This window comes from Miscanthus floridulus, chromosome 4 (genome assembly GCF_019320115.1).
Source record: "Miscanthus floridulus cultivar M001 chromosome 4, ASM1932011v1, whole genome shotgun sequence".
Taxonomy (NCBI): Eukaryota; Viridiplantae; Streptophyta; class Magnoliopsida; order Poales; family Poaceae; genus Miscanthus; species Miscanthus floridulus.
The window spans coordinates 87,205,496-87,225,999 of record NC_089583.1 but is presented as its reverse complement, the minus strand read 5'-3'; the positions used below and the strand labels follow the sequence as shown (position 1 = coordinate 87,225,999).

The window sequence follows — 20,504 nt, the reverse complement described above, 5'->3', positions numbered from 1 at the left end:
ACTGGTGATTCGTGAACCAATGTGCCTAGTTGGGTGCTTTGAAAACACACGCCCTGCTTATACCCTAGGCACAAGCAGAACTAACCCATCACACTCCTATCCTGGGTGTCTAGGTCTCCATCCAAACTTGGACTCCAAGCCCCCACTCCTGAGTCCTGGACTCAGTGCGGTGTAAGGAACTCCACCATCCCCGCCTCCAATCAGTTGGTCCAGAAAGAGACGGGTCCACAATAAGAGAGCAACAAGTCTTCCCTACACCCATACCCAAGTATGTGCTCGGGACAATAGATCTATGACTTGCCTAGCGTCCCTTGCAATGACCGGTCCTTAACCGACACAGACAGGAAAAAAAGTGTAACCAAGCTATGCCCTGTTGGCCAGCAGGACACAACCCCTTACACCCACCAGTACCCAAACCATATCCCTACCCGGTCACCATTTTCCTTTCTATCATTTTATCATGAGTGATCATATTTATTATCTATTTGCGAGTAACGACAGGTTACTCACGCTACTGATATCCTGAGCATAGCAGCTACTCGACCTATACTAGTAGGACTCATAGGTAGATATATTTATGCATGTAGTTTCCATAAAATGTCTGTAACTTAAATGCACATCATATATATATATATATTCAATGATCATAAAATAGGGGTTATGCAACGGGGCTTGCCTTGGGCAGGCGACTGGTCAGTAAGGATCAGCACCAAAAGGCTCTGGGGCACCCTCCTACACAAGGATCTCCTCCTCATACTCCTCAATGACTTTCTCGTACTCCTGTTCGTCGACAGGCACGAACTCTACCAACTCGTGATCTACATGCATGAAATGATGATGCAATACTTAGTAATATAGCAACAGAAACTCTTAAAATAAAAGTACATCTGTCTAACTACTAAGCTAGTGCTACCCACCAAGGTACTAAGTTATCTAGTGTTACCAATAACAAGTATGAAGTATGACATACATTATTATAGCAACTATAGGTATTCATACTCCTAATGCTGATTTACGCTATATATGAATAAGTAGGGATAATAGCTACTCTATTTATCAACCTACTCTAGGGCTACAAAATTTATAGCAAGTACATAATAATCTAGTGAGCCTACTATAAATTTTTCATAACCATAGCTATCACCAATTTACCACAAAAATTTCTACAATTATTAATCCACATAATACTAAGCTCGCTAGGTTGAATTTATGAACCTACCATTGTCACGGCTAACTATAATCTAACTACACTAACAGATATATGGTATTTTTGTGAACCTAACAAACTTAGTTTCACTATTTTTAGACTTCTACCAGATTTACTATAATTTATCAAAGTTTAGCTAGAAACTATATTGAATAAACATCTGTAAATCGCTGGAAAAATTGGAAAACGAATTCACAGCGTGGCCCAACTCATGACGTGGCTCGGCCCACCATCGCGACTCACACGAGTAGCATGGTGCGGCCCACCACTGCGACTTGAGCGCGCGGCTCGGTGCAGCCCACGTGGCGGCCCGTGCCCATGACAGCAGCCCAGCGCGGGAAGACCCACATGCGGCTAGTGCTTTTGCAAATGAGTCCCTGTTCTTTCTCCTATTCATGAAGCTAACCCGAGCACTATTTAAATGAATCACTAGCTTCACATCTAGGACCCTACTTCTATTCGAATTCACGCTTTACAAAGTACCCGTTCGGACTAACAGAGGTTGTGGCCTCGCTGGCCAAACACCAGCGAGCACAGACCCCACTGGCACCAACCAGCACCCTCATGAGCCTCTACGTGCAACGCGCAACAGATTAAGGTAACAAACGCCAAGAATGGCGCATCACGCAGGCGTGACCACAGCGCCGCGGCAGGGGACTGGCCGTGGCAACCCGACGCTGTCAAAATCACCTAACCCCATGCCTCTACTGCTTCCCAAGTAACCATCTATAGGCTAAGAGCAGCCACCTTGAAACGCTAATTGAATAACTACCACGCCCAACCGAGCTGGGCACTAGGAACGACATCGAAACCAGCTCGCCGGCGGCCACCAACGCACTCTGGGCTACCTAGCCCCTAATTGGCTCAACCGCCTATCCTAGGAGCAAGAGCGCCTCACTAGAGATGTGACGGATAAGCTGGGCGAAAGACGCGAGGAACGGCAACGGGCTAGTCACATGCGCGGGGTTGCTCCGGTTCACGCCGTCCACGGTGAAGGCGTTCCCGGCGTCCTGCTGCACCGTCGACGGGACCACTACATGGGCCAGGCAAACGAGTCAAGGAGAGGCAACAGCCCTACTCGAATGAGACACAAGAGCAAGGAGCATCGCCCCGGCCGAGTTCTCGCCTTGCCGGCCATGGTGGACCACCGAGGGGAAAATTCTCCCCATTACCTCACTATAGGAAAGAAGCCCATCGAGATGACTCCAATCAGAAGCTAACTACTCTAGCTATTTGGACGCACGGTGAATTGGAAAGGGAGGGACTACACACGGCCAATTTGAGGGCGATGGCGTTCAGCTTAATGGTGACGACGGCGACAGTGAAAGCTTAAATTGGCGCCTAACAACGTACTACCACCCAGGGCAAGTTAGGCCTGACGCTGTACTCCCACTCGCCCTCCGAACGTGGGCAAACGCAAGAGGGGACCGGCTCAGTGAGTTAGGCTTTGGCGTGGCGCGGCTGGCCGGTGACTCTCCAAACGATGCAGCAGGAAAACGTGGCGTGTCCGCGCGCGCAATCGTGAAGACGAGGGCCAGCGGGGCCAACCCATGCGTGTGTAGCCGCAATGTCAATGGGAGCAGTGGTTGTGCAGGCGGTGCAGCGTGAACGCGCTTGGGCGAGCGGCGACATCCGGTTCGGACAAGCCGAACACGTAGACAGACAGCGACGGTGGCCGTGACACAGGCAGGACGTGATGGAAGAGGCAGAGCACCTAGACCCACTGGACCCCAGTGCGCGCATGTGTGCGCGAGTCACGAGCCAGGCGCGCAATAGCGGTGTGGACCGAGCGGCAGTGAAGGCCAAGCGGCAAGCGTGCGGCGACGATGGGCGGGTAGCGCGACTGGGCGCGTGCGGCATGCGCGAGCTGCACCAGAGCATGGTGGTAGAACATCGTGGCCAGCTGTGCAGGGGCCACGCGCACGGACGCTTGCATAAGCGCGGCGGTGGCGACACGACCGGCACGGCAGCGTGCTCCGGGAAAGCCAGAGCAGCGGTGCCAGGCCGAACAGAGACGGTGACCATGCCCGGAGGTGGAAAACGTGTTGTGCACGCTTTTTAAAGCTACAACAACAACCAATTCGATGTTCCGAAAGCCAAACCAGTCATTCTATCCTCAAGAGGGTACATAGGGCTATCGAACTAAGCCAAGACATCTCGCCACTTCTTAACCCGATCGTTCTACAAAAATTGTCGAACATGGCTTCGTCGATCCATTTTCAAACTTACGCGAAATGACTAAGATTCAAACGGTTTTGCGTCGAATTCATTTTCCAAGCTACTTGATACACTAGCTAGCGAACCCCGTCCTCGACCGTACGTATTTCATTGTCGCCTATGAAGTTTGTACTACGAACTTTGTCAAAGTCTCGCATCAGCGTTCTATAGCATTTTTGTTCGATAAAAATTCACTTAGAATACTAAACGATATAAAGCGACATGAAATGTAACATTTGTTTCGTGTTGCCGACGAACGTTTCAAGTGTCGTGCATTGATTTATACCCTATATGACATACATGTACACACAAGTATGATGCTCGTGCAATGTTTTAGCAAAAATTGTACAACGTAACACCGAGGGTGTTACAGAAATCATTATGCAACACACGTTGAGAGAGTCGGATTAAAAGTGTTACATCAATTAGATATCAAGCTCCTTAGCTAAGGGTAGCTTTACTTGCATTAAGTGAAGTTCCTGATGTTGAAAGGATAGGAGTGATGCAAAGAATTTATTTGATGTGCTTGGCAGCTTTGAATTTATTTTTGACATGGTTATTTGGCATGGCATTCTATTTGTTGTCAATAAAGTGAGCAAAAAATTGCAATCATCATCTATGTGCATTGATTCTGCCATAGGAATGATGGGTTTGCTTCTAGTATGGTCATTGCTAAAGAAATTGCATATGAAATGGGTGTTGAGCCATCATTTCCTATAAAGCGTCGCGCTCTTAGAAAAAAATATTTTGATGAAAATAATAGTGAGAAAGTCATCTTGCAAGCTGAGAATGATTTTAAAGTTAGTTACTTTCTGGTTATGGTTGATATGGCAAAAATATTATTGAAAAGTAGATTTGAACACCTCGAGGCATTTAATGGGATATTTGGGTTTTTAATGAGTTCAACAAGCTTGAAGTTCTTGAATGGTCCTGAACTGAATTTGTGTTGCACAACATTGACAGTAGCTTTCTCTCATAATGGCTATCTGACATTGATTTAAATGATCTAATTTCTGAGCTAAGGGTACTGCAATATGCTTTGCCAAATAGAGAAATAACAGCTATGGAGATTTTTGAGTTTGTTACGGAAGGTGATTGTTATCCTAGTACTTCCATTGCTTAACGCAACTTATTTACTATGCCAGTGACTGTGGCATCAGCTGAAAGAAGCTTCTCAAAATTAAAATTGTTGAAGAACTATTTGAGATCTACAATATCACAAGAGAGGTTGAATAGATTAGCAACATTACGCATTGAGAAGCGATTGTTGGATGAGATTGATATTAAAACCATCATCGATGACTTCGCATCAAGGAATATTAAAAGAATTTTTTAAGGTAATTTAATATGTATATAAATTATTTCATATAAATATTGCTTTTACATTTAGTTAACTGCTTATTAGTAACATTTTATATATGTATATATATACTATCAATAGGCAATATTAGTAGTATTATCATGTTATATAAAAAAGGTCTAAAATTTTAGGTTCGTTCCCGGTCCAAGAATACTCAGGACCGGCCCTGTGTCGTATGGGTGTCCTGTCTCGTGGCTGACATGGATTTCACCATAGCGCCCAAGCAGGTGGCGCGCGTTGCTGAAAAACCCAGACACAAGTTCCTTGTGCGAACTATAGATCATATTGACAGAGCAGATAGTTAGTATGATAACTGAGAAATTATCTCAAAAAAAAAGTCAAGTGAGGAACAACATTTTTTTCATTTGTTTGTTTATATGCGACAAGAAGTCAGCAGCTAACTACTCCCTCCGTTCTAAATTATAAATCGCTTTAACTTTTTTGGTATATCCATTTTACTATACATCTAGATAAATAATATGTCTAGATACATACCAAAATGGACGAAACAAAAAAGTCAAAGTGACTTATAATTTAGGAACGGAGGAAGTACTTGCATAGAAATCCTATAGTTACTTCCAAACCTACCATTTCAAATGTATATGAAAAAGCTTCTACTTACACGTTACAATAAATCAACAATAGTTATACACAATATTGTTCTTTATTCTCGTTGCACTAAAGGTTGCAATATGTTATCTTTTTCCCCTTGATTGAGGAGATACGATATTTTTTATTACTTCTTTTTTTTCATTTTTTTTGGTTGTCATGTTATCTAAGCATAATGAATTATTGCTTGAGGTCTATGGAATTACTGTAAGCAAGCGCTCTGGTTTGTTTCGGAAAACAAGTTTAGTGATCAACTGTACCTAGAATAAAAATGAAAGAGAAAACAATTTCGTAGTCATGATATCCAATGCCATTTGCTTGATTATTACTTATGTGCATAGGTTTTCGAATAAACTCTTTTGTATGAACAATAAGACAGACTATCATGCAACTAGTCCAATTATGAAGAAAAAAATAAAAGCAAAACATACTTGATCATGTGCACCTCACACTCTCCTCCTCTGAAACCTGCATGTGGAAAATTAAAGACAACTCGGTCAAACCGTCAGTTCTTCAGGTCATTGTGAAGCTTCATTCACCATGTTCGTTTGTTGGTTTTAGCCAGACTTATTCAATCAGCCAACAGTATTTTTCTCTCATAAAAAACCAGCACCAGCCAGCCCAAACCAGCACCAGCACCAACCAGCGAACACGCCGATTGTTTCCACATCCACGCCATGCAAAACCCTAGCCCCCAATCTTTTCATCTCCATTATATTTGACCCTGCGTTTCTGTACTTGATCGTCAGAGCCCCTGAAAAAGATGTTTACCCACAGAAAATGCAGAGAAATGAAAGGAATACAGCTAATGACGGTCAAATCTCACACTCTGCATCATTACTCCTATGAGCTCAGGTAACCATATCAACTCAATGCATACAGATACGGGGGTCAAGGGCCTCAAGGCCCAAAATTAGAACGAAACAAACAGGGACATTTTAAAGGTCCCCCTGCAGGCCTGCCCCACCTAACAATGGGTCCTGCAAAAAATTGCTTTAGTGGCCTCGTTCGCTGGTCTAAAATTTGGCAAAAACTGGCTGAAAAACATTGTTCCGGCTGAATTGTTGTGAGAAAAAAAAAACACTGTTCCGTCTGAAAAAAAAAGCCGAACAAGCCGAATATGGAGTAAGCTGAACACAGCCAGTGGCCTTATTTACCTATCTATCTCCCTTGACAGGAAAAATAATTGTTGACTTGAAAACTGTGATAAAGTGGGTTACAAGGTATAAAAAACATATCCGCGTAAAAAAAAGGTGTAAAAAACATAGGGAAACACTAGGGAGGTCACTCTAAACAGGTGATCATAAGAACGGACCATGAATACGATTTCGGTTGTGTTTAGTTCGCGAATTTTGGAAATTTGGCTACGGTAGTACTTTCGTTTTTATTTGGCAATTAGTGTTCAATCATGGACTAATTAGGCTCAAAACGTTCGTCTCGCAATTTCCAACCAAACTGTGCAATTAGTTTTTTTTTCGTCTACATTTAATGCTCCATGCACATATCGTAAGATTCGATGTGATGGCTACTGTAGCACTTTTTGGAAAACTTTTTGGGAACTAAACAAGCACGAAGTGAGTAACCTAAACAATACAAAAATGGATTATGTAACAAGGTTCATAAACACACATTGCACTCAATTCAACCAGTTTCCAATATTCAAGTTCATACAATGCAAAATACTATCTTAATGAAGTGTAACTCCACAATTTCGCAATTCATAGATGTGCCAAAATAAGTTTTATAACTCAAGCAATTATCAAGTTCTTTGACCTAGGCACCTAGATGCACACCTTAGCTTAGCTTGTTGGATGCTGCACAAATGTCGTGTGTGTTTTTTTGAAAGAAAATTTTAACACAAATGCATGTTGTCAAAAGGTTTCTCTTAAAATTTTGAAGATAGCCTTTTTATCTCTTCAAGTTCAAACGCAAAGGTGGGTTCTTTCAAAATGTTTTCCTTAAAAAAAAAATAAGACAGCCTTCTACCTCAATTCCGCAAAGGTGCATCAAAGGTAAAGCTTTCTTCAAAAAGCACAACTATCAACATTATATACGGTTCCTTTGTGTTAAACCACCCAGAAGGCAAAGAAGAAAAAAAAAAGGGGCACAGGAAAGATGGCAAGCTACACATGATGAGAAAGCAGAAGCAATCAACGAACTAACAGTAGGTGTCGAGGGATGTAGCGACGAGGTTGGCGCCGGAACCAAACGCGGTGGCCAGCGCCAGAGAGAAGGAGAAATCGCCGTCGCCGACGAGCAAAATGCTCTGAGCAGAGGAGTAATGCTTCACCCTCTTCACCCTTTCCTCTCCTGCTGTCGGCTTCTCCATCCCAGCAAGGCAGCAACCTCAAATGGCGCCTTTTGGACTGTGGTGTCAGGTGTGTGCCTGTGTGTTCTAGGCGGGCTGCTGGCCTTCTTATCCCCGTCTGAGCCTCCTCGGCTCCTCACATGGTGCCACTGTTCCATTATTATATAGAAAAAATCACACGGTGTCATTGGCTGTAGCACATTAGACTGTCTCCAATGGCGTGATCTAAACGTAAAAATGCGTCCTGCACAATGTTTTGGATAGCCAAAACCATCCTCCAACGGAAGACCGAAACCACGTACGCATTCTAGGTACTCGGCGATTCGGAAGGCATTACTGCGTCTTCGAAGAGAGACGACGTAAACATGTAGTGGTGGACCCGTCGGAGCCGCAGTGGCGCAGCGCCCTGCCCCGCGCTGCAGGCCCACCTCCCTGCCGGCGCGCGCGGCAAGCTTGCCCCAGCGCGTGGCCCGCCTCCACCTCGGCCACGCCATCCTCCTCACCTCCGCCATCTCCCTCCTCCGCACGGGATCGAGCGCGGGCGCGTTGACCTGCTCCGGGCGGCAGCCCTGCCCCGGCGCAGCGGCCCGCCTCCACCTCGGCGCGGCGGTCCACCACCACCTCCGCGCGTTGCCCTGCTCCAGTGCGGTGAGGAGGAGGCGGGGGTGCGCGGATCTGGGCCCCGCCGCCGCTCACCCTGGCCGGCGAGGCGAGCTGGCCCTAGAGCGGCCGCCTAGCCCTGGCGCGCCGAGCCCGCCCTGGCGTGGCGTCCTGCCTCCCCGCCACCGCGAGCCTCCCCGATGCAACAGGGAGGCGCGGGATCTGCGGCCGGCGAGGAGCGAGGAAGAGAGAGAGAGGGCCAAGGGGGGATCGGGAGGAAGAGAGAGGGAGGGAGGGGAAGAGAAGTGACGAGGGGGGAGAGAGAGAGGAGAGGAGATATTTTTACCGGTGTACAGTGATTTGGGTCGTCCGTTGGAGAAGATAAATTTTGGGTGCGGATCCTTTTTACTATGCAGCACCCAAATCAAAGAAATGGGTGTTGTGTTTAGGTTGTATCGTTGGAGACAGTCTTATAGGAGTTTCTAACGTTTTTTTCATTTTATTTATTTTGCTTTACATTTTCTCTACCTATGAATTAAGAGAAACGCTAAGTTATTTTATATGTTTTGCATTTGTATTTTTTTCTCAAATACGCAAGAGACTTGTGTATCATTGCATTAACATAAATAAAGGTAGTACGAACGACTTTACACTGATGATTTGCATTTATATTATCTTAAGCCTTTGTATGTGACTTAGATGTAATCATGTAAATGTCCCCCTAAGGTCTATATATACATACAGAGCACTTATATGTAATCATGATTAAGGGAAATGCTAAGTTATTTTGTATGATTTTGGAAGTATACAACATAGCTAGACGACTTTGCTACGGTATTCCCGCTGCTCCATAAGAGGTAAGATGTCAAACAAATTTTAGGCCTTAATTTTTGGAATACACACAACCAGTAAGTAAATTAATAAATAATTAAAGTATTTTAAAAAAGAAAAGGTAGGAAATCTCAAGACCTAAAATAGATTGATCTTTGTCAGGTAGGTTTCTAATTGCTATGCATTTTTAAAAAATGAATCAGGCATGAGAGTTGCCGATTATATTAAAACATAAATGAAGCCAAACTGGACAAATAAAAAAAAGGTACAACTCCGGTCGGTTGGAATGGGTCATCAACACGCACCGAACTCAAACTCAAGAGAATAAGAAAACAACGACAACTCTGGCCGATCAGAATGAGACATCGACACGAGCCACATAGGCCGAAAACTCAGCACAGACACACGCTCCACAATTGCAATACATATTAGATCTAATTGATAGATATCTTGTATAATGTTGTTCTTATCTTAAAAGAAAAATATAAGTGTATATTTCTGCTATTACCTCTTAAGAGGTAATATGTGATAATAGTCATCTACTTCCCTCCATCCCTAGATAATTGTCGTTGTTGGTGTGCGTGCTACAAGTTTGACTCAATTTGTAAAAAATATTTATAATATTTATATCTCTAAATAAATTTATTAAAAAACTAGATTCAGAGATCTTTACAATTGTACTAATTATGTACCATAAATATTAATATTTTTAATATATATTTAGTCAAAGTTATTTTTCAGAAAATAAAAACGACAGATATTTAAGGACAGAGGGAGTAGACTATGAGTTGTTTTGGAGTAGCAATACGGATGTAATCACGTAAACGTCCCCTTATGTGGTAGAGTTTGAGTGCATGCGAGGTGCATGTTCAATTTGTGCATGCCCTATCCTACTACAAAAATCGTTTTGTAAAAATTGTATACCATGTTGTGAATTTTTCAAAGGAGAGTCAAGATATTTTCAAACTAAATTGCTTATTTATTCAAAAGGATTTTGAGAGAGAGAGAGAGAAACTGTTAAAATTGGAAAACTATCAAATGTCATCCCAACTCGCACCCTCTCCAGCCAGTCTTAAAGTGCCTCGTCAATGGCATTTGTAGAACTTCCATGCGACTGTTGTTTTTTTATATAAAAAAGTGAAGTACTCCTGCAGTACTGTTTTGAAAACTGCAAAACCTCATCGAACCTGCACTCACCCTGGCAAATGAGGCGATGGAAGCACGCGTTCCTTTCGCGATCTACTCTGTACTTGCAATGGGATATGGTCATATGGATATGTGATGTCTAGGCTGCCAGAAACTGCATGCATTATTGTTCGCTTCACTTATAAGTCATATTTTTTAATATTTTATTTTTATAATAAATTAATCCAACAATACTTTTAGCTATGACTTATCAGGCCAAGTAAACAGAATCCGATCAAGGTGCCATCACGTTTGTCAGGTTCCATGGCAGGGTGACCTTTGCGTCAACTGTTAACTGGTACTACTCCTTCAGTCAACAATAGCTATAGTAATGTCTAGGACAAAGTATTGTAGCTATACTGTTAACTGTATTGTATCTAGGCCTTGTTTAAATGCCATCCAAATTCCAAGTTTTTTCACTCTCTCTCCATCACATCAATTTTTAGCCGCTTATATGGAGTATTAAATATAGACAAAAAAAAAACTAATTACACAGTTTAGTTGAAAATCACGAGATAAATCTTTTGAGTCTAGTTAGTCCACGATTAGACAATATTTGCCAAATAAGACAAAAATGGTACTATTTATCGGGTTTACTTTTTTTACAAAGTGAACGAGGCCCTACTTTGCGTCAACCACTGCAACTGCTAATAGTAATTGGTACTTCATTCACTCAACAATAGTAGCAACAGTTAACAGTACTCCGTATTTGACAGTAACCCCATACAAAGGAAATACTTACACATTTTGGGTACTTTTGGATGGCAATAAAGTACGGAGAGATGTAACATTTATCTAACTTCGTGCCTTCCACAGCTTCAAGGTCATTATGGAGAGTATTGTCATGCTATCAGGCAATTCATGGATCATAAACAAAATATAAATTACTAGAAACAAATTCCCAGATGAAAAAATATAGCACTGAAAGCTTCTCCCAGCATAGCTAATTATAAAAACAAAAACCTTATGATAACAATCCTTGTGGTGTACAGAAAATGCAAATGTGTACAAATTAAACACATTAACAACCTAGGTGGATATAAGACTTTAATATGGGAGTGTGTAAAATCAAATTTGGAGCCCCAAAACATAAATATATTAGCAGAACTATCAGTACGGGGAACAAATCGAAAACTGTGATAGTCTTACTTCACACGACACCTTCAGGTCTGATTAAAAGATAAACAGAGACGATAAGATTAGTATAATGCATTAGATATGCAAGCTAAGTTGTTTAAAGTACTCACAACAATGGTGATAACCTCCTCATTACCAACCTTCTCCATAGACTTTGCAATTAGCTCACCAATTCCCCTTCGCCATACAGTAGCCACCTTTAAGTGATATAAACAAATCAGCACAAATATCTTAGGGATAACATAACAGACATGTAAAAAATCTCTATAGTTTCTTGCTGTGCTCCAATAGTTACCTAGGCTATTTCCTCTGAGTCACTGATCATTCTTTCCATGTGTTTTAGGTTTACGACCGCAATATCAGAAGCCATTGAGGTACCATGCCTCAGATCCATGGCGTTCATCCTAGCAGCTAGGAACTTGCAACCCTCGGTGATACCCTTTATCAGAACATGGGCCCCGGTAAATGTACCATCTGAAAGCGTTTGAACATTCAAGGAACTTAAGTAGACCCAATTAGAGAAATTATACTTCACCACTCAGTCAATGGTCTTTGCATAATATATGAGTGAAGAAAACCATATAACAAAGAGTAAAGACAAACAAAGACTTTTCATTAACAATGCAGTAGCCCTAGAATCAAGACTGATGCAATATATAAATGATATCATGTCATGAAAAGCACAATGGCTAACTTACAACATCAACATGTGCTAAAAGTCAGTTCTTAGAAATAAAAGATATAAAAATATAAATCTGTCAAAAACATGAGTCTAGAAAAAGGAACAAAATACATAAACAACAAACAGAACAAGAACTGAATAAACTTTGATATATTAGTGGATACTATTGCCAGTTCAAATATATATAGATAGCAAGTTGAAATGCTGAGAAGACAGGTCAATGAAAATCCTAATCAGTCATAAGCTTGACAGGCATATGACTAGAACTATGACGTTCCATCTACAGGTGTATCATTACTAGCATTAGCGACCTAATTTACAGGGCTTGCACCAATGTTCTTTACTCTGTCATTGAATTCAATGCTCTTGGCTAGAGTCACTCCATCATTTCTAACTTTAGGAGCATCATAGCTTTTTTCAGTAATAACAATTCGGTCCTGTAGCATACCCTCACTGTACTGTAAGAAAAAATGTTAGTTTAGTGGGTCGCTACTCGCTAGTTGCTGCTAAGGAAATACAGTGAATGACATTAACTCTAGACCACATTCACAACTTGTATAACTTCAGTATCCAGAAAATCCACCCAATCCAATCCATCTATATTGGTCCATAAATGGCTGGATCAAAAACCCACCTGTATAAACTCACCCATGCACAGGCTAGACAAGTTTCAAATCTCCAGTATTCTCGAAATTCAGAGAGTAGCGTAGAATATCTTCAGTACACTACTCTCTGAATTTCGAGAATACCGGAGATTTGAGAGTAGCGTAGAATATCTTCGGTATCGTAGAAAGCTATGCTGCTCCTAAAGTTAGGAATGATGGAGTGACCCTAGCCAAGAGCATTGAAGAGTAAAGAACATTGGTGCAAGCCCTGTAAATCAGGTCGCTAATGCTACTAATGATACTCCTGTAGATGGAACATCATAGTTCTAGTCATATGCCTGTGAAGCTTATGACTGATTAGAATTTTCTATTGACATGTCTTCTCAGTATTTCAACTTGTTGTCTATATATATTTGAACTGACAATAGTATCCACTTAATATATCAAAGTTCATTCAGTTCCTGCTCTTCTTGCTGTCTATGTATTTTGTTCCTTTTTCTAGACTCATGTTTTTGACAGATTTATATTTTTATATCTTTTATTTCTAAGAACTGACTTTTAGCACATGTTGATGTTGTAAGTTAGCCATTGTGCTTTTCATGATAGGATATCATTTATATATTTTGACTTATTGCATCAGTCTTGATTCTAGGGCTACTGCATTGTTAATGAAAAGTCTTTGTTTGTCTTTACTCTTTGTTATATGGTTTTCTCCACTCAAATATATTATGCAAAGACCATTGACTGAGTGGTGAAGTATAATTTCTCTAATTGGGTCTACTTAAGTTCCTTGAATGTTCAAACGCTTTCAGGTAGTACCTATACCGGGGCCCATGTTCTGACAGGGTATCACCGAGGGTTGCAAGTTCCTAGCTGCAGGGATGAACGCCATGGATCTGAGGCGTGGTACCTCAATGGCTTCTGATGTTCCTGATCGTAAACCTAAAACACATGGAAAGAATGATCAAGTGACTCAGAAGAAATAGCCTAGGTAACTATTGGACCGCAGCAAATCAAGAAACTATAGAGATTTTTTACATGACTATTATGTTATCCCTAAGATATTTGTGCTGATTTATTTATATCACTCAAAGGTGGCTACTGTATGGCAAAGGGGAATTGGTGAGCTAATTGCAAAGTCTATGGAGAAGGTTGGTAATGAGGGGGTTATCACCATTGTTATGAGTACTCTAAACAACTTAGCTTGCATATCTAATGCATTATACCAATCTTATTGTCTCCGTTTATCTTTTAATCAGACCTGAAGGTGTCGGGTGAAGTAAGACTGTCACAGTTTTCGATTTGTTCCCCATACTGGCAGTTCTGCTAATATATTTATGTTTTGGGGCTCCAAATTTGATTTTACACACTCCCATGTTATAGTCTTATACCCACCTTAGGTTGTTAATGTGTTCAATTTGTACATATTTGCATTTTCTGTACACCACAAGGGATTGTTATTATCAGGTTTTTATTTTTATAATTAGCTATGCTGGGAGAAGCTTTCAGTGCCATATTCTCTCATCTGGGAATTTGTTTCTAGTAATTTATATTTTGTTTATGATCTATGAATTACCGATGACAATACTCTCCATAATGACCTTGAAGTTGTGGAAGGCATGAAGTTAGACAAATGTTACATCTCTCCATACTTTGTTGCCATACAAAAGTACCAGAAATGTGTAAGTATTTCCTTTTGCTTTCTTGTTGCTTTGTTGCACTATAGTACTCCCTAAAGGCCTAAAGTGAGGTTGCTACTTGCTGCAGCTAATATGTGCTCCTACAGGCAGCTCCATTCAGCAAAAACAGGCTAGCTGTCCAGGATTACATCTTCACGCAGCAACTTGGCTCAGCGTTCCTTTCGCTGCTGTGGCAGCGTTTGCCACACAAAAGGGCCCTACGCCCCTACCTATACACAAAACACATTGTGGTCATATCTGGGAAGACCAAGTTCCTCTACTTGACCGAGGACCGACCCTCAATGCGGTGACAGATGCATCATCGAAGGAATACTAATCAACTCCAAAAATCATGACAAAACTAATCCACACGAGCAAGAACAATGAGTTTATGAACACAGGATTTAAAAAATAGTTAACTGCAAAAGAGAAAACAACAAGATAGCGCACATACTTGATCATGTACACCTCATACTCTTTTCCTTTGAAGCCAGCATGAGGGAAGTTAAAGACAATCCGATCAAACCGTCTGTTTTTCAGGTCAGTGTGCAACTTCATTGTCTTCACGTCAATGCCATGCAAAACAGTAGCCCCCAAACTTTTCAGGCCTGTTATATTAGACTCGGCTTTGCTGAATTTCTTGCGCAGAGCCTCTGTAAAATTGCCCACGAGATATAGAGAGGAGATAGATAAGTACAACTAAAAAAGGATAAAAAATATCACACAAACTATCCCCTTAAGTTTAGGTAGGTGAGTCAGCTCAGTGCTACATGTGTCTTGAGCCAAAACTAGACTCAAGCAAACAGGAAATTCAGGTAGTACATACAAATTTTCTGGGACAATTTTATTAGGTAACCTGATATAAGATTATAGGTGCAGGTGGGTGCGTGGTGCATGCGCAGGGGATTTCTAGGCACATTGGTATTGTTCTAGGTAGCTATTTTTCTTTACTTTTCTTTCCAATCTGGTCATAAAACAATTGATTTGCTCACTTTGTGCTATTGTTAACCTTGATGAAGAGAAGTTGCTGATAGATTGTGTTGGAGGTGCAATAGCAATGTGCAAACAACAGGCAAGGTGTTTCAAACATCTGATCATAGGAAGGGGTCAGGATAAAACGAAGTAACAAAACTAGACCTTTTCAACTGCACAACCAACATGTCTCATAAACACACATTGTACTCGACCACTTGACAACATTGAAACTCCAACTATGTGAAATGTGAAAGGCAGAAAAACAAAGAAAGTAGCAAGAGTTCTAGCTCAATAGGTATGTTTGTAAATACTTATACTGCTTCTCCATTCCAAAATGTAGGTCTTAGTTTTGTCCTAAATCAAACTTCTTTATTTTGCTCAAGTGTATAGAAAAATATATTAACATCTATAATATCAAATAAATGCACCATCAAGACCTATTTCATGGTGGATTTAATTAAACTAATTTGATGGTGTAGATATTGGTGCATTTTTCTATAAACTAGAAAAAAGGTCAAAGTTAGGGAAGTTTGACTTAGGACAAACTAAAACAATTAAACAACCTACATTCGCAATGGCTGGAGTACGTAGTAGTAGTAGTATGAAACAATGTATGACGCAGAAGTCTGGAGCACCATCACTGATTAGAGAAGTTAACTAAAGATTTCAAAATTTTAAAATTAATTTAAAAATCTTTCCCAATAGCAAGAAGTCCATTTCAGGTTAACCTTGATCTCAATGGAGCAAATGCATCAAATACACGTAATAACCAATGCCACATCCGAATCGTCGAATCAGCCCCATGCGTTTCCGTATCCAATGCACAAAGGGCCGAAAAGGGCATCGCCTAATTACCACTAATGCCCAGCAATCACCTTTACGAGGCACGGGAGAGCGAAAGCGGACGAACCGTAGGTGTCGAGCGACGTGGCGACGAGGTTGGCCCCGGAGCCAAACCCTGTGGCCAGCGCCAGCGAGAACGAGAAGTCCCCGTCGCCGACGAGCAGTATGCTCTGCGTAGAGGAGTATTGTCCTAGCCACTTCTCCTCCTCCTCCTCCTCCTTGTCGTCGTCCTCCTCCTCCTCATCATCATCCTCATCCTCCTCCTCCTCCGCTTCCTCCTCCGCCCCATCCCCTTCCACGGCGATCTCCGCCGCCGCCGGTGCCCCATCCACTGGCGCCGCCACCCTGTTCCCATCTACCCGCATTCCCAGCGCCCCTTCCTCTGCCGGCGCCGCTCCCTCCTCCCTCGATCCGCCGCCGTTCGCCACCGAGTCGTGCCCTACCGCCGGTGAGGCTACCCCGACCGCCATGAGCTCTTGTGGCACAGTGGTAGTGGAGCGGTGGACGGAGACTCCCAACTCCGAGTCCAAGCGTCGCAGTGCATTCAAAGCCTTCTCTCGGGGGGGTCTCGGTCGGGTGGGGCCCACACGGCGGATGAGCCCCGGCGGTTGGGCTTCGTTCCGGAATGGCTCGGTGGCTTCTCAAGGAAGGAAGACCGAACACGATGAGACGAATGGAACAAGCAAACGATCCACAAATTGTGTTTACATCAATGATAAGACTTAAGACAGTGCTAATTAAGTCCGTCGCGTATTTGACTTCGATGGGCAATCGTGTCCCAACTAAATATCGATGCATTTCAGCGAGACATGCACTCGATGAGACGAGGATTTCGTTGCCGTATGCACACTTGCTGATGGGGCAGAAGTCGCAGAAAGGATTTACATAAAAAAATTCTGTTTCTTTCTCTTTATTTTCTTCAGGGTCCGATGGGCAAGAAGCTGGCTAAAACATTTTGCATTAAAAGGTCAGGGAAGCATTTATGAGATTTTGCCATTTGGAGGGAAAGTAATTACAGCACCGACTATATTAGACTCAAAAACTATATTAATCATCAGGAAACAATATAATTCTAACATTCAAATATTATAAAAAAAGAATACAACTCTAGCTCGTGGGATCCTTAACTCTGTATATTGTTTTCTAAAAAAAAAAAGAGTGCAATATAGAGGTGAATTCAATGGGGATTGTCTCCACTGGATAGTTGTGGCCACATGTTGTGAATTCATGACATGTGTTCATATGCAATCATCCAATGTATATAAGAAAGTTATAATTTTTCCTTTTGACCGCTACTCATGAATTTTGTAAAAAATCCAAGTTTTGGATAATTGTGCATATATGTGTGTTATAATCCGCGGCAAGTGGTCAAGGCTACCCTATGGGGACTATTCTTACTTGTTTCCATCTTTATCACACGGGTGTTCCTGGTGCTTCTCGCGCTTGATCCGGTGGCCGTTGATCCTGCGTTGGTCAACGGAGGTGTCGGGGTTATGATACCCCGGGTATCTCAAGACACCGATAGACTAGCTGCTCAGGTGGCTCAACCAGTAGAAACTACATAGCCAAAGCCCAACTACGCCTCATGGGCCTTAGGCCACACACTAGCAGGAGCGGGTCACCACGACCTCTCCCCTCACCTTCCGCTGCACGCTTCGCAGCCTCGTCCGACCTCCCTTCTGTCTCGACCCCCGAGAAGGGATGAGGAGAGGTCGGACGCCAAGTACACCTGCTCTGACAGGGACAGGCACGCTCCACTCACTCCGCTAGGACTGAGGGGACTACCATCCTTTGGTATGCGGGATCTCGGGGCGGACGCCATCCCCGCGCAGCCCTACGTAGACAAGACAACACCGTGATGTAGTGATGTTCGGTACGGCACTGCACCGTCCAAAGTCAGCCCGACAAGATAGGCATACGTCCCCACCCACTACGGGAAGGGGAGCACGATCCTAGCCTCGACCTCGCGAGGCCAGCCAGGCCACCACGAGCCCGACCCCGTAGGCCAGGGGCACGGTCTACGGCACCACAATCCGGAAAGGCGGCAACAGCTCGAGGGCGGCTACCTCCTCCCTCACAGTCGCCACGACACCACTAGAAAGACAGGAGAAGATAATACGGGCCACGACGCACAGGGTAGTTGGCCAACCACCACCACGCCACAGTGTCGTCACGGCCGGCACTGTGGCATCACGCCGCGCCACGCCGCGACATGGGGAGCAAGACCACCACGACGGCCATGCCTAGACGTACGATGACGCCAAGACAAGACAGGATGCCATGACCGCCAAGCTCCTTGTCCGCCAAGTTCCTTGCCAGCTAAGATTAGTAGTTTGTCCCTCCCTCAGTCTCATGACCACTCAGGTCGGGAGAACCCATCTCTCACATGTAATATGGCCCTCGAACTTTATATAAGGAGAGCTAGGCCTCCATTCCAAGGGGTGGACGACAGACATGGGAAACTCCATCCAGGCCTTCGTTCTCCTCATGCTTTCTACCTCTTTTCTTTAGCTTACACACCCCATTGTAAGAACTTCAGAGCATTCAAATGAGGAACACGCACTCGATCTTTCTCTGAGACTGGACATAGGGCTTCGGTCTAAACCAGTATGAAATCCTTATGCCTTTGGATGCTACCATCATCTTCTTAGAGCAACGCGACATACGTATAAATTCACTCGTTGGTTGACAAAACACCGACAGATAGCACGCTAGGTAGGGGGACAGTCGCACACTCTCTTTGTTGAAAAGGAAGCGATGGCTCCTTGCACCTATGGCAAACTCGCCCATGGAACAGCCACTGACGGCCGCATCCGCCTTGGGAACTCTGAGTTCATCAGCATCAATGGTCCAACGCCCACTTACGCCATCGGCCCCGTCCAGGCACTCTATCTAGGAGACCTGGACACCGCGGCCTCCGGTGGATTCGCTCCCGGAATGGCCCCTAATGGCTGCATCTCGGAGCTCGCACACCCTAGGGGACCAGCGCCCTCCTTCGCCCTCGGCCCGGTCAGGCCCTTCAACCTAAAAACCTAAACTCCATGACCTGTAGCGGACACACTCTTGGAACGGCCCCTAGTGGTCGCATCTTGGAATTATCTCACCCAAGGGGACCAGCGCTCCCCTTCACTTTTAGCCCAGGCCAGGCTCTCCATCCTGGAGACCTTGACTCCATGGCCCACGTCCAACTTACTCCTAGAACAGCCTTTGACGGTCGCATCCCAGAGGACATCCATGCAAGAGGACTAGTATCCTCTTTCACCACTGGTCCTAGCCAACTTTTCCACCATGGAAACATGGAACTCGGAACCTTTGATGAGCTCACCCGTGAAGCGGCACCCAGCGGTCGCATCTACCTAGGGAATCATGAGTGCATTCATGGCAATAGGATGGCACCCACACTCAACCTTCGCTATGACCCGAAAGGGTGCTTCATGATCTCTAGTGGATCGATTGCCAGCAGGCTCAAGTGCGGGTGGGAGCCCACAACCACGAAGGTCAACGTGGCCACGCCTCAGGCCAAAGCCACCCCGGTCTACCTGAAATGGTCAGAGACCACAATCACCTTTGATAGGACCAATCACTCCAACCACATTCTCTAGCCAGGACGGTTCCCTCTCGTAGCCAGTGTGATAGTCAGCAAGACGCGCCTAACTAGAGTGCTCATGGACGGTGGGAGCAACCTCAACCTCCTTTACACAAGGACGTACGATGCTATGGGCCTATCACGGGCAATGATACGGCCGTCTGATGCCCCATTTTATGGGGTCGTGTTCGGAATGCAAGTCATTCCGCTGGGAAGGGTCGATCTACCCGTGATGTTCGGAAGTGGAGCCAACTTCTAAACAAAAATGATCACCTTCGAGGTGACAGACCACCCGGGGGCGTACCACGCCATCCTAGGCCGACCATGTTACGCCAAGTTTATGGCCATCCCGAACTACACATATCTCAAACTCAAAATTCTTGGGTCCCATGGGGTCATCGCCGTGAACGGCGATCTACACCAAGCGCATGCCTGCGAAGAAGAAAACTACAATATCACAGTAGTCGCGAGCTGAGCTCCAGGACTCTTGGGTCACCATGGTCAAGGTCATGCCCGAATTAAGCGTGAGAAAACAGTCATCGAGAACCTTCAAACCCATGGAGGACACCAAGGTGGTGCAGATTAACACCAAGGACGGTCGCAAGACAGTCCAGATCAGTTGCAGACTCTCCGGCGAGCAAGAGCTCACGTTCATCGACTTCTTACTTAGAAATCGGGAC

The 20,504-nt window shown here is 43.9% G+C and overlaps 1 pseudogene; it reads right to left on the bottom strand.

Moving 5' to 3' along the window:
• LOC136548759 (uncharacterized) overlaps window positions 1-16,852 on the bottom strand; it is a 70,786-nt pseudogene extending 53,934 nt beyond the window's left edge.
• Window positions 16,853-20,504: the final 3,652 nt, after the last annotated feature.